Raw genomic sequence first — 17,185 nt, forward strand, 5'->3', positions numbered from 1 at the left:
ATGCTGCTTGCGTGTTTCTAGCATGATTAGAATGCTGCTTGCGTGTTTCTAACATTATTAGAATGCTGCTTGCATGTTTCTAGCATGATTAGAATGTTGTTAGCATGTTGCTGGTGAAGGAGATGTCCAAGATGGAGAAGTAAGTTCAACCAGACGATTGGCTTCACAACTAACTCACTAGTGTGTTTATGGTTGTACATACCCATATGTAGTTGTTTTTTTGGTGTTATGCTAGAATCATTATTATACTCATACCTTTTGTTCTTTACTATTTTGAATTGTTTTTAGCTTTATTTTTTTGTTTTTCATTTATATGTTAAGTTTTGAAATTTTGTTGTATGCATGTGTCATTTTTATTTAATTTCTTTATTTTAAAAATGTGTATAGGTAGTGTTTATAAAGTTTTAGCTTTTAGTTTTGGATCTGTTTTTAGTTGTTTTAATACTACAATTGATTGCTTCTGTTGTCCTCATTTGTAAGTCGCTTTGGATAAAAGCGTCTGATAAATGACTAAATAAATAAATAAGCGCAGCTAGTTAATGTTTGGTTTGTAGATTACTGTAAAATGACTCGTGCTTAGTTTCTCTTTCCTTCACGCAGTACAGATGTCTTCATTTGCACCAGTCCAATAAAGCATTACAGCTGATTGATTGATTGATTGATTGATTGATGTGTACAGTGGGGTTCAAAGTCTGAGACCACTGTTCAGGGTCAGTGGCGTGATGTTAATTTTTTTTTGGGGGGGGGACGCTTTATTTTAATGTGTCCTTGTAATAACAGTTCGTAATTACAAGCAATTAAAAACATTAAACTGAGCCCTAAACCTGTAGTAAGTACATGCTGTTAATTCATATACTCAGTACATATTTATGTAACAAGGACACAGAAAAATAAATCGGAACCCATTTTTTCTACATTTCTTAAATACACTGACTTGAACACACCTCTCGAATACCTGATGAATAGAATTAAAATTCGTTTTGATATTTTGGGTGATATAAAATCTAAAATGTAAGTGTGATACAACTGTCCTGATATCATAATAAACAATATACATTATTAATGAATAATTTAGTTTGACTTTAGAAAAAAAATATTTTAGCACAACTTCTGCTCAAACATATTTGACCTGAAATAGTCCAGAATCTGAAATATGTTTTATTCATTTTACATAATAACTTTTCTTGAAATTTTTCCAAATCTGTAACTCTCTATTTATTTCCAGGTTTAAATAAATTAAGCTCAATTATTTTATGTATCTGTATGTATGTTTTGTGAGTTTATTATGATCATGTTTTTGGTTCTTTGATCTGTTCATCTGTTGTTTTCTCCCTGTTCAGCCTTCTGAGCAGAAAAACAATTTAATTGTATTATTATTAATTTCATGTATTTTATATACATTTATATATTTATAAACATATAAAACATAAATGAAGCCATCGCATTGCTGGGAGTTTGTTGAAAATCAGAAATTATATACAGGGTTGTTCAAAAGTCTCAGATGATTTATTTTTTAACACTTTATTTACTGATTATTTTTTAACAGTAATTTAAAAATAATTAATCTTATAGTGAAGATTTAAAAAAACAAATACCCAATATACTGTGTATTACTATGTATAAATATATAAAAATAAACATATATAATGTTTATACATCTGTAATAGTATATTGGGTAAATGCATTTTTTTTTCTTTTCATCTACACTATAAGATTACATTTTTTTTTACGATCGCTATGACAATTTTCTTCAATACTTTTAACAATTTTCCTGAACTCTTAACACAGTTAGCACAACTTCCAGCTGTGTAGGCAATGCAATTAACACATTTCTTGTTGCTTTGACACAAAATGCATTCAGTTAACACAAACTTAAAATGCTTGAACTTCTTTTACACACAAGCTTGACCAAAGGCTGATCTGTGCTTGGATGGGTAAATGCATCCCGTATCAGCCCTCATGTTCAGTATAAAACCTTTGATTATTGACAGGCGTGCGAAAAACAGGAGTGTTTTTATATATACAACTGCGAAACAGATTCAATCATTCATGCATATGTTTTAGCATCATTTTATTGTTTATTATGCTTCTACTGAGGGCTTGAGATTCACAGTTTAGATCAAGCATACCCCAGGCTCCAACGGGATCTTTCTAGAAGTAAAGGGAGGATATTTCAATGCTATTTGCGCTCATATGCACATGCATACATAAGCATGCAACTGTCAAACTCACTAAGATGTTTCACTGGCTTTCTCATTCTAATGGGAGTATGTTGACATATTTAATTTATAATGTAGTTTTAATTCAGGGAGAGCACAATGGTTGACAGAACAAGATGTGTTTATTTGTGTTTTGTTCCATGTCATAGAAAAAGGTTGTTTTGAGAGTCACTCTGGCTGTGAACAAAGCCAGAGCCGCTGATCTGTGCTTGGATGGGTAAATGCATCTCGTATCAGTCCTCATGTTCAGTATAAAACCTTTGATTATTGACAGGCGTGCGAAAAACAGGAGTGTTTTTATATATACAACTGCGAAACGGATTCAATCTTTCATGCATATGTTTTAGCATCATTTTATTGTTTATTATGCTTCTACTGAGGGCTTGAGATTCACAGTTTAGATCAAGCATAAACTGCCTTCCACCCCAGGCTCCAACGGGATCTTTCTAGAAGTAAAGGGAGGATATTTCAATGCTATTTGCGCTCATATGCACATGCATACATAAGCATGCAACTGTCAAACTCACTAAGATGTTTCACTGGCTTTCTCATTCTAATGGGAGTATGTTGACATATTTAATTTATAATGTAGTTTTAATTCAGGGAGAGCACAATGGTTGACAGAACAAGATGTGTTTATTTGTGTTTTGTTCCATGTCATAGAAAAAGGTTGTTTTGAGAGTCACTCTGGCTGTGAACAAAGCCAGAGCACAGTATGTCGAGCTCATGTACTGTGATCAGCCTCTCTGAAGCCTGTTTTTTGGACACTAGAGGACGCTGTGAGCACATGTAGATATTAGTTGCTTTTTATTCAGGGCGTCATTTCGGGTCATACTTTATTAGTTTTGGAATTAATCTTTTAATATTTTGTTTATGCCTTGAGGACAGGTGTTTTGGTTTGTGGCTTTGGCAAGTGTATTGTCGTGTCTAGTTAATAAACAAACATAAACTATAGTTTAATTTAAACATAATATTTTAATTAAGCAAGGATGCATTAAATTGATCAAAAGTGACAGTCAAGACATTTATAATGTTACAAACGATAAATAAATGCTGTTCTTTTATACTTTCTGTTCATAATAAACAAACATAAACTTTAGTTTAATTTAAACATAATATTTTAATTAAGCAAGGATGCATTAAATTGATCAAAAGTGACAGTCAAGACATTTATAATGTTACAAACGATAAATAAATGCTGTTCTTTTATACTTTCTGTTCATCTGTGAATCCTGAAAAATACAATGCATCACAGTTTCCACAAAAATATTGTGCAGCACGATGTTCTCAACATTGATAATAATCAGAAATGTTTCTAATAATCAGCATATTATACTGATTTCTGAAGATCATGTGACGCTGAAGACTGGAGGAATGATGCTGAAAATACAGCTGCGCATCACAGAAATACATTACAGTTTAACAGAGATTCACAGAGAACACAGCTGTTTTACATTAGAATAATATTTCACAATATTACTTATTTTCATGTATTTTTAATCATATATATTCAGCCATGGTGAGTAGAAGAGGCTTCTTAAGATGTAAGAGCAAATCTCCGGCTCTGGAGTTTCGGCTTGGACAGCGAAAAGTCTGATCTTTTGAGATACCAGGAAAAAAAAAATCTGTTGTTTACTAGAAGAAAAAAAGAAAAAAAATCAGCTTGTTACTTTCCAAGCATTTCTTTTTCCCTTTCTGTTGATGCTCTCTCTGTGTTTGTCTGCTTAACGACTCGCTGTAGCCAACCAATCAGAGCGCTGCGCTGGGTCACATGACACACCTGTGCACACAGCACTCAGAGTGGAGCTTCTCTAGGATGCTGATGAGAGTATCACTATAACCATATACTGAAAAAAACACACTAATTACTGACTCATATCCTCTGAAAGCCAGACAAACACACTGCTGTTAGCAAAGTATGCCAGCGGATCCTGTGGGATTTGTTTAGGAACTGTCAGGGTCAATATACTGACCCTTAAACTTCCACATAAATCCGATCAGGTCCCATATATTTTCCTGAGAAACACAGTGGCTCTGTGTACATAACACTGTGTGTAACTGAGCAGGTTCTGAGAGCACCTTCCGGGAAACGGCATACCAGTGCGCAAATACTACAGAAACGCAAGCTAATAAAGCATAAAATGCATAATAAATCATGATGTTAGACACACTTAGCCTGGATGGGAGGAAATATGACTTGCGAGACTTACGGTAAATACAAAATAACAGGACAGACGGTAAAAATAGATCCTCATTAGCTCTGCCGGAAAATAAGTCTCGACTGTATCGCCACAGCTTGCGGTTTTTTCATTTTAATTTTAAAACTGAAACAAAATTTTAATAATACTTACTATATAATTTTATTATTAAATTTATACGTTTATTTTATTTTTCATGTAACACGGTTTTAATGGATTATATTATATTTGTTTATATGTATAGTATATAATATTATGTGCTGTTGCATATTTATTTAATTTAATTTAAAGTTTTTATTTTCATGTAACCGTTTTTATGTTTTATATTATATTTTTATATTATATTTATAATATGTATAATATTTTATTTGATTGCATTATATGTTATTATATATTTATTTTATTTAATATAAAGTATATTTAATTTTAAGTAACACATTTACGGATATATATATATATTTAAAGTCTATTTTTTAAATGGTTTTAGTTTTAGTTTTATATACTTTTTGCTGTTGTTGTTTTAACACAACATTTGCAAAAACCAGCCGACTTTACGTTAAATATTTATTATATATGTCAGTTATGCAGGTTCTTTAAAAGCCAGAGGATTGCACTGTTTCCTATTGCTATGTGTAATTAATCGCTGATCTTTTCAGATTGTTCACTGTTGAAATCATTCCCATGATAAATTATGTATGTTCTCCAGAGTAAGGTCAGCAATATTGTGTGGTGCATTTGGGGTCATTCTTGGAAAAAACTTTTCAAGTCAGGTGATTTATGGAGAAAATCATCTTGATAAGATAAAGGGGAATGGTTTATATACTTTTTGACTGGTAGATCGGCTAATGTTTTGGTATGTTTATTTTTCTACTAATCCTGCATAGATATATGATGACATTATAAACAGTTTTGGGTGATATTGAGCTCATTTCTTCAGTGAGAATTTATTTGTCCGCTGAAAATTCACAGCTCTTCTCAGCAAGCAGAATAACACGAGCTATCGTAGATTGAGCTGTCAGTTATGGGAAGTGTAATAGTAAAGGTCAGTTGTTTGGCAAATGCCTATAAGTGATGTTTGTCTTAGCAAGCGTCGTTGATCATGATTTATAATGCTTGCCAATTTCAAAAGCGCTGTTAAATCCCTTCCCCGAAGTTGTGTTGTGACACCTTATGAAATGCTTTATTGCACGGCTGCAATGAGAAAAACTCTTCAACTCACGCAGCAAATCAAACCTGCACTGAGTTCTTAGCCTTACGTCTGAAACTAATTAATCAGTAACAATGAAAAATATGCACAGTATGAGAAAATGATACTGTGCCTACCTAGTAATGGTTAGACAATCTTGACACTTCTATGTGATATTTCAGAACAAAAGCGTGCATCTTATTCACAAAGCAACCGAAATCAGGCGTTCAATGCGTTGAAATATCTCTGTGCTGACAGCAAGTCAACATTCTTTGGTAATACTTTACAAATAAGGTCATTAGTTAATGTTAGTCAAAGCATTAACTAATATTTATGTTTGTAAATGCTTTATTCATCTTTGTTGATGTAAAAAAACCTGTTCATTGTTAGTTGTGTGTCTGTACTGTATATGAGTGTGTTTCTACACTGAAAAAACATTATACTCATTTTTTTTAAGGTAAGTGGTTGCAATCAATTTATTTGAGCTACATTTAAATAAACAAATTTAGTTGACTAACTTTCAGCTAAATTTGTTTATTTAAATGTAGCTAAAATAAATTGATTGCAACCACTTACCTTAAAAAAATTAAATTCAATGAATCATTTTTTTTTAGTGTATGGGAGAGAGCGGGAGAAAGAGAGTATGTGCTTCCCGTACATAATAAAACATAATTTTGTGGCAAAAACATGGAAATATTTTGTAATTTTTTTATCAAATTGTTTACTATAATTATTTGCTTTGTCAGTCGTTGTGGGCTTTGGTTCTTTTGATATTGTAAGATGTAAGGACTTTTGAAATAACTGAAATAATTTGGCGAAGTGATACGGACATGTACTGCGCTCAAGACCTGCCTGGAACTACTTTAGCCGTGCGTTTCCCTGAAAATAGTTGCACACCTTAGAACGTTCATCAATCAATCAGATTCAAGCATTCAACAGCCCTGTAGTATAATCCATAATAACTCTTCCTCCAGTGAAAAAGTGCATCTGCTGTTGTCTCTCACATCAGAATCCAGCCACATATTAGTTTAGCGCTCTTGCTTGATCTGTGCAGATTTCTCTCCTGATTCACACCAGAACACTTTTTCACTGGAGGAAGAGTTATTATGGATTATGGACTCAATGTATTTGAGTTAAAAGCGTCTTAATGCTGGATTAGTTTCAGCTTTTGTCTTCTCCAGATGTTAACTGATGGACTGGAGTGCTGTGGATTACTTGTGGATTATTGTGATGTTTTTATCAGCTGTTTGGACTCTCATTCTGACGGCACCCATTCATGAGTACAACAAATGTTAGTTTTTGGGTGAACTATTCCTTTAACTTATGGGATCTTTTTGGTGAATCAGCACTAAAACAATAGCCAGTGCATGCAAATAAATGTTGTTATCAGTAAGTGCATCTGGTTCCTAGTGAATCCCCCCTCATGTGTTTACAGGCTCTTGTCACGATTTTCAGATTTGTCTCACGCTGAAAGATGTCACAAACATGGAGTGGTACTTATGAAATATGGAGTGCACTTCTAATGCTGTAATTTGTTCACTGAGAGGCAATAAGGACATCATGCATAAACTGCAAACTAATAAACTTTGATAAAAGGAGCAGTTGCTTTGCATAATGAGCTGTCGTTGTTTCTAATTGGACGAGGAGCACAGCTCCTGAAACCAGGCAGATGTTGGAGAAACAGAAGATCATGAATATGAAGGTGTGTAAGTGCGTATGTGTCTGTTGTTGTGAGTCTGTAGCACACACACACGTTCAGAGGGGATTTTTCATCTCTATTGTTGTATATTATCCCCAACGGCATGTTTCTCTTCTGCACGGCGCATGACAACGTCACCATAATTCATAACTTATGGTGTTATTTGATGGTCTCGAGCAATAGGATTTGACCTGGGAGTAACAGCACGCTCACGTAACGTGGAAAATTTTCACTCTAGCTCTCCCTGACTAGAACATGAATTTTCACCTTTTCTGTAAAAACAGGCCACAGTCCTCATGCACATGCATTCATGTGTCGCTGCCAGCAGTGTGTGCATGAGGACTGTGACTGAAGCATAGCTGTCTCCAAAAAAATAAAAAAATAAAAAATTAAATATTGTCTTCGCTTTTGTCATTTCCGATGTTGAAATTCATTGACTGGGTCTCACCCAACTGAATCTACCAGTCAGAAGTTAAATGAACACCTTGATTATGTTTTTAATGATGCATTAAGAAGTGTAAGTTCCCATGAGGTATTTTTGTAAAAATTTATATTTTACAATATCAAATTTATAATGTATGAATTAAAGTTTACAGAATCGATGTTTATTCTGTTCAGTTCAATTGTTAATTAACATGGATGGATGGATGAATGATGGATGAATGGATAGTGGATGGATGATGGATAATGGAGGGTGGATGATGGATGAATGGATAATGGATGGATGATGGATGAATGGATAATGGATGGATGGATGGATTGATAATGGATGGATGAATGTTGGATGAATGGATAATGGAGGGTGGATGATGGATGGATGAATGGATAGTGGATGGATGAATGTTGGATGAATGGATAGTGGATGGATGATGGATAATGGAGGGTGGATGATGGATGGATGAATGGATAGTGGATGGATGAATGTTGGATGAATGGATAGTGGATGGATGATGGATAATGGAGGGTGGATGATGGATGGATGAATGTTGGATGAATGGATAATGGATGGATGATGGAAGGATGAATAATGGATGGATGGATGGATTGATAATGGATGGATGAATGATGGATGAATGGATAGATGAATGATGGATGGATTGATGATGGATAATAGAGGGTGGATGATGGATGGATGAATGAATGGATAATGGATGGATGATGGAAGGCTGAATAATGGATAGATGGATGGACGAATGATGGATGAATGGATAATAGATGGATGAATGATGGATTAATGGATAATGGATAATAGAGGGTGGATGATGGATGGATGGATGAATGGATCACAAATCTGTTTTTTTATATTGATTTGAAAAAAGTTAAATCAGTTTAGTGTAAGGCTGCAACATCATAAAATCTGAAGAAATGTAGGGGTTTGAATACTTTTGCAATAAATTTTGCAAAATTGCAATTTATTATGTTGAGTTTGGATGGCTGCTTGATTGTAGTTTCAGCTATGCACTGACATACTCAAAAAGTAAAAAAGCAAAACCATGATGGGCTACTAATACAATTTGGACGTAGAGGAGACAAAAGAGAAAAGGAAACTTTGCCATTCAGTCCACAGTCAGAAGAGCTGATCACAGCATCATCATCATGTGTTTGTACAGTGCAAACCCTGCTTGAGAGTGTTGGTCAGAATGCACACAACACACACACACTAATGCAAACAGGTCAGCTGTAATTGAGCTGAAGAGGATGATCTGGCCTTGAGTCATGTTTGTGACAAATCTGTTTTTTTATATTGATTTGAAAAAAGTTAAATCAGTTTAGTGTAAGGCTGCAACATCATAAAATCTGAAGAAATGTAGGGGTTTGAATACTTTTGCAATAAATTTTGCAAAATTGCAATTTATTATGTTGAGTTTGGATGGCTGCTTGATTGTAGTTTCAGCTATGCACTGACATACTCAAAAAGTAAAAAAGCAAAACCATGATGGGCTACTAATACAATTTGGACGTAGAGGAGACAAAAGAGAAAAGGAAACTTTGCCATTCAGTCCACAGTCAGAAGAGCTGATCACAGCATCATCATCATGTGTTTGTACAGTGCAAACCCTGCTTGAGAGTGTTGGTCAGAATGCACACAACACACACACACTAATGCAAACAGGTCAGCTGTAATTGAGCTGAAGAGGATGATCTGGCCTTGAGTCATGTTTGTGATCAGCGCCGATTCTAATCACACCAGCTTTAATGCAATAAAACAAGCACACACCTGGAGTCACACAGGCGCATCCTTACTCAATGTAATGAGATGAGATGAGATGAACATGATGCAGCAGCCAGTGCAAACTGATCATTTTTATCAATGGAGGTTTGAATCTAATCAAATGTACCTCTAAATAAATAACACCTCTGATTAAAAACACTCTTCTACTGACCCGTGAAACACAGACCCAGAAAAAAGCAATGAATGAGTCTGTCAAGCTTCGAGCGTACGCCTCGGATTCACACATTATTCTGAAGAACTTTCCATTCAGAATGAATGTTTGTTTACTTCATGAAAATTTGATTGTGAAAACAGCATGAAGTGCATGCTATATTGAAGTTTTTGTGATAATAATAATAGTGTCTATCAGCAGATATCAGGCAGTGGAACTTTCCAGAGGCGGAAACAGCATTAATTATGCAGAGGGGAAACTACCGAAGGCGAGATGTGAAGAAATAAAATCAATACATTTATGTTGTCAGCTGTGAAAGTCATGAACAACAAGCTGGTGTGTGTGTGTGTGTGCGAGTGTGTGTGTGTGTGTGTGTGTGTGTGCCTGTTTTTCTATTCTGGTGGGGACTTAAACCTGACTACACACAGACTCATGGGGACTCGTGTCACGGTGGAGACCTAAATTCAGGTCCCCACGGGTAAACAAGCTAATAAATCACACAGAATGACGTTTTTTGAAAATCTAAAAATGCAGAAAGTCTCCTGTGAGGGGTAGGTTTAGGGGTAGGGTTGGTGTAGGGCAATAGAATATATGGTCTGTACAGTATAAAAACCATTACACCTATGGAGAGTCCCCACAAGGATAGCTGACCAGACTGTATGTGTGTGTGTGTGTGTGTGTGTGTGTTTCTGACCAGAGTCCAGATCTAATGCATGTGTCTTCAGCAGATTTCTCAGAGTGACGTCCCAGCAGAGGCATCACATGCATGTTTGCCATGTTTATACACATCCATCAAATGACAAATGGTTATTACAATGCCGTGTGTCTCTGTAATTCCCAAAGGCGTGGAACAAACGTAACTCCACAAACTTAAACACAGATGAGGGAGGAAAACCCTGCTGTGACTCATTCTCTGTCGTCCCACACTCTGTGCTTAATACAGCTCATGAGTTCATAATATAGACACACTTATGATGGGGTCCGTCCATCCAGCATCACTGAGATCAAAGACGTTCATCACTGACGGTAATCTGACGAAATCCTCCTGTCATGCGCTCGTCCTGCTGCCAAACATATTCAGACACAGCAAATATCAGTTTAACAGCTCTGTACGCAATCCTGAGGCTGACTGACATATCGCAACAGTTGTTCAGCTTATTATTTATTTGATTCAAAGTAAAGCTTCCGTTTTAGACATTGTGACTGTGGGGAAAGGCTGTAATATGCACATAATATAGATCTATGAACAACTAAACTCAGAAATAACAATGAAAAAAAAAAATGATGAAATGATGCTGAAATCCTGCTTCGTGTCTAACGGTCAGACTTCATAAATTCAACATTTATTGGCATTTAAGTGTGTGATCACACAGAGAACAGTCACTTTCCCAGCATCTGCTTACATATCAAATGCCCAAAACCTCATTTCAGGGGTGCATGGCAATATTTCTGTTTTTATTTAAATTTTAGTTAAAGTTTTGTTTGTAATTCTGTTTGTTTTTGTCATTTTATTTAAAAACATTTTATGTTTCAATATAGTTTTTTTTTTATTTAAATTTTAGTTAAAGTTTTGTTTGTAATTCTGTTTGTTTTTGTCATTTTATTTAAAAACATTTTATGTTTCAATATAGTTTTTTTTTTAATTTAAATTTAATTTTTAGTTATTTTAGCACTTCAGTTTTAATTAAAACTTAACCTTAACCTTAACATATAGCTAAAATAAAACAAGTTTAATGTTTTTATATTTTATTTGATTTCTGTTAAAGTTTATTTGAATTCAAGTAACATTTTTTATGGTTTTTGTTTCAGTTAAGTATAATACCCCTGGTGCACAGTCATCCATAACTAGACTTTTAATTATATTTTTTCATTTCCGAAGACAATCTGCAAAACTATATTACGATATAGTAATAATTGCATTATCAACCACCAATAATTATGTGATTTTTCTGCCATGCTTGATCTGGATTTCTCAGTCTGATGTAGTTTTCAGTGGAGCAATTGATTATGATTTTTGTGATTTTACTGAGTTTTTGGTTTATTGGTAATAGATGAAACAGATTAATTTAATGTCTGCATGAAATTAAAATTAATTTGTATTATTCTATCTATCAATTTTTTTCTTTTACATAATCTATCATTATTATCATTATATACAATTCATGTTATGGATCTTAATATCAACAAGCCATTCATGCATGTTAATTATTTATTTATTTACTCATAATGTTTAATCAAAAAGCAGACTTATCTCCAATAATGTATGCTGGACTTCTCCAATCATTTCGTCAGATTAAACCCCGCCTCCACTTTTAAGAGCCACGCCCACATCTCAACATCCAATCAACAACCGATGCACAGAACCAAGTCCCGCCCTACATATTTTCTTTCTGTAATAGTCCATTACACACAGATGTAGGTTACAATTGGAATGCTTCTGTTTCATCGTGACATTAAAATATAAAAACTGAATCAAAGGAATAATGTTGGTACAGAATAAATAGATTCTGCTCATTCTTTGGTTACTTAAAGTGGCCTCAGCATATTTCTTATTTGCAAAATTCTCTCGGTCTCCAAGAACGGGATACTTTGGTCTTACTGTAAGATGTTAAATTGAGCTCTAAATATTCCCTTGAATGCAGCACCAGCTCTAATAACTCTATTTTCATGTCAAAATGATAAATACCCAGTGGACACCTTGATATCAGTTTGACATCAAATATTAGTCAAGACTTGATCAAGATGCTGTATCATTCAGTTTGGACGGCAGTTTCTTCCAGTGGTAATTGGGTGAAAACGAATTTGATCCCACACTGAAACTGGTTTAATGTATATGATGGCCAATATGTTTGACGTTCAATTTACATCGAATCAATGTCATGTCAAGGTGTTGACCTCAGTTTGATTTACATATTTGACATCAATTTTGATGTCGATTCGATGTCTTTTCAACATCAATTGCCCACTGGGGTTATGTTTCGCAGAGCATGTTTCTGTGAACCTCTAACCATGGAATGATGATTAATGTTGCCACAAATAAGGAATTTGATCCCACACTGAAACTGGTTTAATGTATATGATGGCCAATATGTTTGACGTTCAATTTACATCGAATCAATGTCATGTCAAGGTGTTGACCTCAGTTTGATTTACATATTTGACATCAATTTTGATGTCGATTCGATGTCTTTTCAACATCAATTGCCCACTGGGTAGGGGTTATGTTTCGCAGAGCATGTTTCTGTGAACCTCTAACCATGGAATGATGATTAATGTTGCCACAAATAAATAGCTTTCCTCTGATTCACTGCTCGTTACTTGTAAAGGTCTAACCATGTGCTGCATTTCTTGCTTTCTATTTATAAAACACCCTGACGTGCCGATTCTTTGGCCTCATCACATCATCATAAAAGCCTCAGGACTCCAAATAATCCCTTATTGAATGAGAAACCAGGGCTGATAACTCAATTTTAATATCAAACTGCCTAGTAGAGGATTCGAGGTGAGACCAGATACACTGAAACAAGTGAAACGACCGTGCCATTTATTTAAAGTGCTTTTTTTTGTGTTGATTGGTAAATAAACAAACAAACAAACAAAAGGTTTTTCGAAGAAATTAGACATTCACTAACAAAAAAGTTTCAGTTTTATCTTAAGAGAAGATTCTACTTTCATAGTATAGCTAATTTATTCTTTATTTATGGTGAAATTAAGTTGTGAAAAGACAATAGATGTAAATAAAATTGGCTTATGTCTATAGAAAATATATTCATGGTCTTTATAATAAATAATTTATTACTTAGTGTGAATGTTTTTGTCTTTGGAAAAATAATAATTTTAATTAATATTAAGTCACGGTTTGAACTGAACCATATTTATAATTTGAGAAAAAAGTTATTATTGTTACTTAAAACTTTCTTTCCTTGAAATTAAACAAACTGTAACTAAAATAAAATAAAATATAAAACTTTATTTGTATTAATACCTATACGTTTCTGTTTGTTGCCAAGGCAACATTTCTCATTTTTATTTAATTTACCGTAACTTAATGTACAAAAATAACAAAACTTACAAAAATAAAAATAAAAAATAGGAATATTTACAAAAAAAGACAAAAACAACAAAATTACTAAAACTGTGAAAATGAAATAGAAATGACAAAAATAAAAATCAATTCATAATATTATTAAAACGTATCACTTTTAGACGCAGAGATGTGTTTTAGGGTTAGTGCACTGCTTCTGAAATTCTGCGTAAAGTTGTATAACCATCATGCTCGAAAACAAACAACAAAAATGTCCAAAATAAAAAAAGATTTGATCCCATGAAGAACAACTGTCCTGCATTACAGAGATGATTTCATATGCCGGCTAATTATGACATGAAACACTTGAAATGTCTTTTATCCGTTATTCAAGACCAAGATTGCATGGTTTAAGGTCAATGTTACATACAAGGGCCTAAATTATATACAGTAAATATTCATCCAGAAGGCTCATCACTCCGGACACGATTTAGTTAACGCATACGCACTAACACCCATCACATGAAGCTAATATCTGAATAACATGTATTCATATACTACAACAACAAGGTCTGGCGCATTAGTAAAGCACGGTGATTTTAATAATGTGGCAGGTCATGCGAGTTTACATGACACTGGCTGCATCTTTCATTCATTATACGCTCTGTTTGTTTATGTTTGTGTTGATCTGGTTCACTGCGATCCGGCCTGTTTCGAATTAACAGCATACTTACTTTATACATCACAGTACATATTTAATTCATGCCAACCCATTTCTGATAGACCAGTGAGTGCAAATGAAAGAGTTTACGGTAATACATTGGAAATAGGTTTTGAATGTTTAGTTTGATTGTTATATTTATGAAGCATGAGTAGAAGTGCTTGTTAAAGAGAAAAATGACAGAAGTCATCAAAGGGAGAAAAGTAAGGTGAAACAAGTCAGTGACAACAATGAAACTGGAACTTACAAAAATAGAGTAGCGTATGATTTGATCAATGGACGGAACTAAATAAAACATGCTCTTATGGCATTAGTAAGATGAATAATTGCCCGAAGTGAATGAAATAAATTAAATCATATATATATATATATATATATATATATATATATATATATATATATATATATATATATATATATATATATATATATGCTGTGGGGGTGTTTTTCAGCTGCAGGGACAGGACGACTGGTTGCAATCGAGGGAAAGATGAATTTTGAAATTTAAGGGGGTCTGAATACTTTCCGTACCCACTGTATATATATATAACTAGAAAAATATTTTATACATCCTATCAAAATATTTTATTAATATTTTATAAATATATACATTTAATATATAATGTAATATATATTTGTTTATATCTAAATATAATAATACGTAAAAATTTTTACATATTAAATTATTAAATGTGTGATATATATATATATATATATTTTTTTTTTAAGTAGATACATATATTTTATAAAAATATATTTTATAGAATTAAATTATTTTTTTTATAATAAAAAATATAATAATACATTTGAATTTTTTATTTTATAATATTTAAAAAAAAATAAAAGAAACCTTTTAAGAATACAAACATTTCAAGGATAAAGTCAGGTCTGTGTTCTCGGCTCTTTTCAAATCTGTGGCTGTGCTGATGGAGTCTTATCTGAAGAGTCTCGATTACAGAGCACGAGGCATTCCTGTGCGGCAGAATCAGTTACGCTAACGACAGAGAGCTGACGACAAAACAGAGCCTCCGCCCACCTCACACACACACACACACACACACACACACACTCACACTCACACAGAGACACACACACACACACACACACACACAGAGACACACACTCACTCACTCACTCACTCACACAGAGACACACACACACACACACACACACACACATACATACATTTGTGACTCTGTAGCTGAATGTGTACAGTCACAGTATGCGTCAGTGGGAATGTAAAAGACTCTGTCTCAAGCTGAGACTCTTCAGAGATGATCTGGAGAAACACAATGCACTTTAATGCTCTTCTTCTGGAGCGCTGGCAACTGATCAAGGGTTTTGAGTATGGTGACAACATTCATACACTGTACAGAAATATAAACATACCGAATAATTACTACACTTTGCACATTACTACATGCTGCCTCTTTCTAATAAACAATGCCTGCAGCTGCACAAAATTATATTTAACTCAACCTTTACGTAATGAGGAATCATGGTAAATAAGCTTGATATTGCTGAAAATATCCTCACCTTCAGGCCATAGATGAGTTTGTTTCTGCATCAGATTTGGAGAAATGTAGCATTGCATCAGTGTCTCAGCAATGGATGCTCTGCAGTGAATGGGTGCCGTCAGAATGAGAGTCCAAACAGCTGATAAAAACATCACAATTGTCCAAAACTGATCCCATGAAGAAACAAACTGGTCACAAATGGTCTGTTTTTGATGCAAAACAACTGTACTAAGATGATAAATGTAGTTCAGAATAAATAATCAAATAATGTTTGATATGACCCAGTAAGATGGTCTCAGTATCCGCATCTGATGCACTCACAGATCACCAGACAGCACAGTATTGAATTACAGCATGTGTTTCCACTGAGAGCTGATCACAGCTATTATCAGACTGTTCTCGCTGGTAATTGCTGGTAACAGAGACGTGGCTGATTCACAGAGGTAATTGTGTGTTGTGTTCGGTCTTGATCTTTCAGACAGACTGACGCAGATTTCATATATTTTACTGGTCAGATTTTACATTAGGCAGAAGTGTGCTTAATTGCATTTAATGCACACTTATGTTGCACATCAAATCTTAAAAGTATATTTTTTAAAAACTGATTTGCACTTTATTTTAATGTATCTTTACTATAATAAAATATATTTTAGTTTAGCATATAGGACATATTTCAAAATGATCACTATAGAGTTCAACTAAATGCATTTAATGACTAAATGCAATTTTAAACTATAATACATTTTCATTTAAGTGTAAATAACATGCAATTAAGTGCCTGAAAACATTGCACTTGGTTCACACTTATGCATATACTTTTAAAATATGTTATATATGTAATCACGCTTTTTATTTATTTATTATTTTTTAAACTACATCCTTCTTTTTCTCAAGGATCTGCTGGATTATTATGTTTCTGGTTATGTTGAGATCTTTTTTGACATATTCACACAAATGAGCATTTATTAATGGATGTAGGTTAATTATTTTTGTTTTTGAAGCACTCAGTGTGTGTGTGTGTGTGTGGACAATCTGTTGTACCAAGGGAAGGTCTTTGCTGCACTTCTCTGGGTCATTAGATAAGTGACCGGCCTCCAGCTGTCAGTGATACACACACACACACACACACACACACACACACACTCATATATGCTGCACCCACCCACCCACACACACACACACACACACACACACACACACACACATATATGCACACACACACACACACACACACACA

This window comes from Sinocyclocheilus grahami, unplaced genomic scaffold (assembly GCF_001515645.1).
Source record: "Sinocyclocheilus grahami isolate Dianchi unplaced genomic scaffold, SAMN03320097.WGS_v1.1 scaffold326.1, whole genome shotgun sequence".
Taxonomy (NCBI): domain Eukaryota; kingdom Metazoa; phylum Chordata; class Actinopteri; order Cypriniformes; family Cyprinidae; genus Sinocyclocheilus; species Sinocyclocheilus grahami.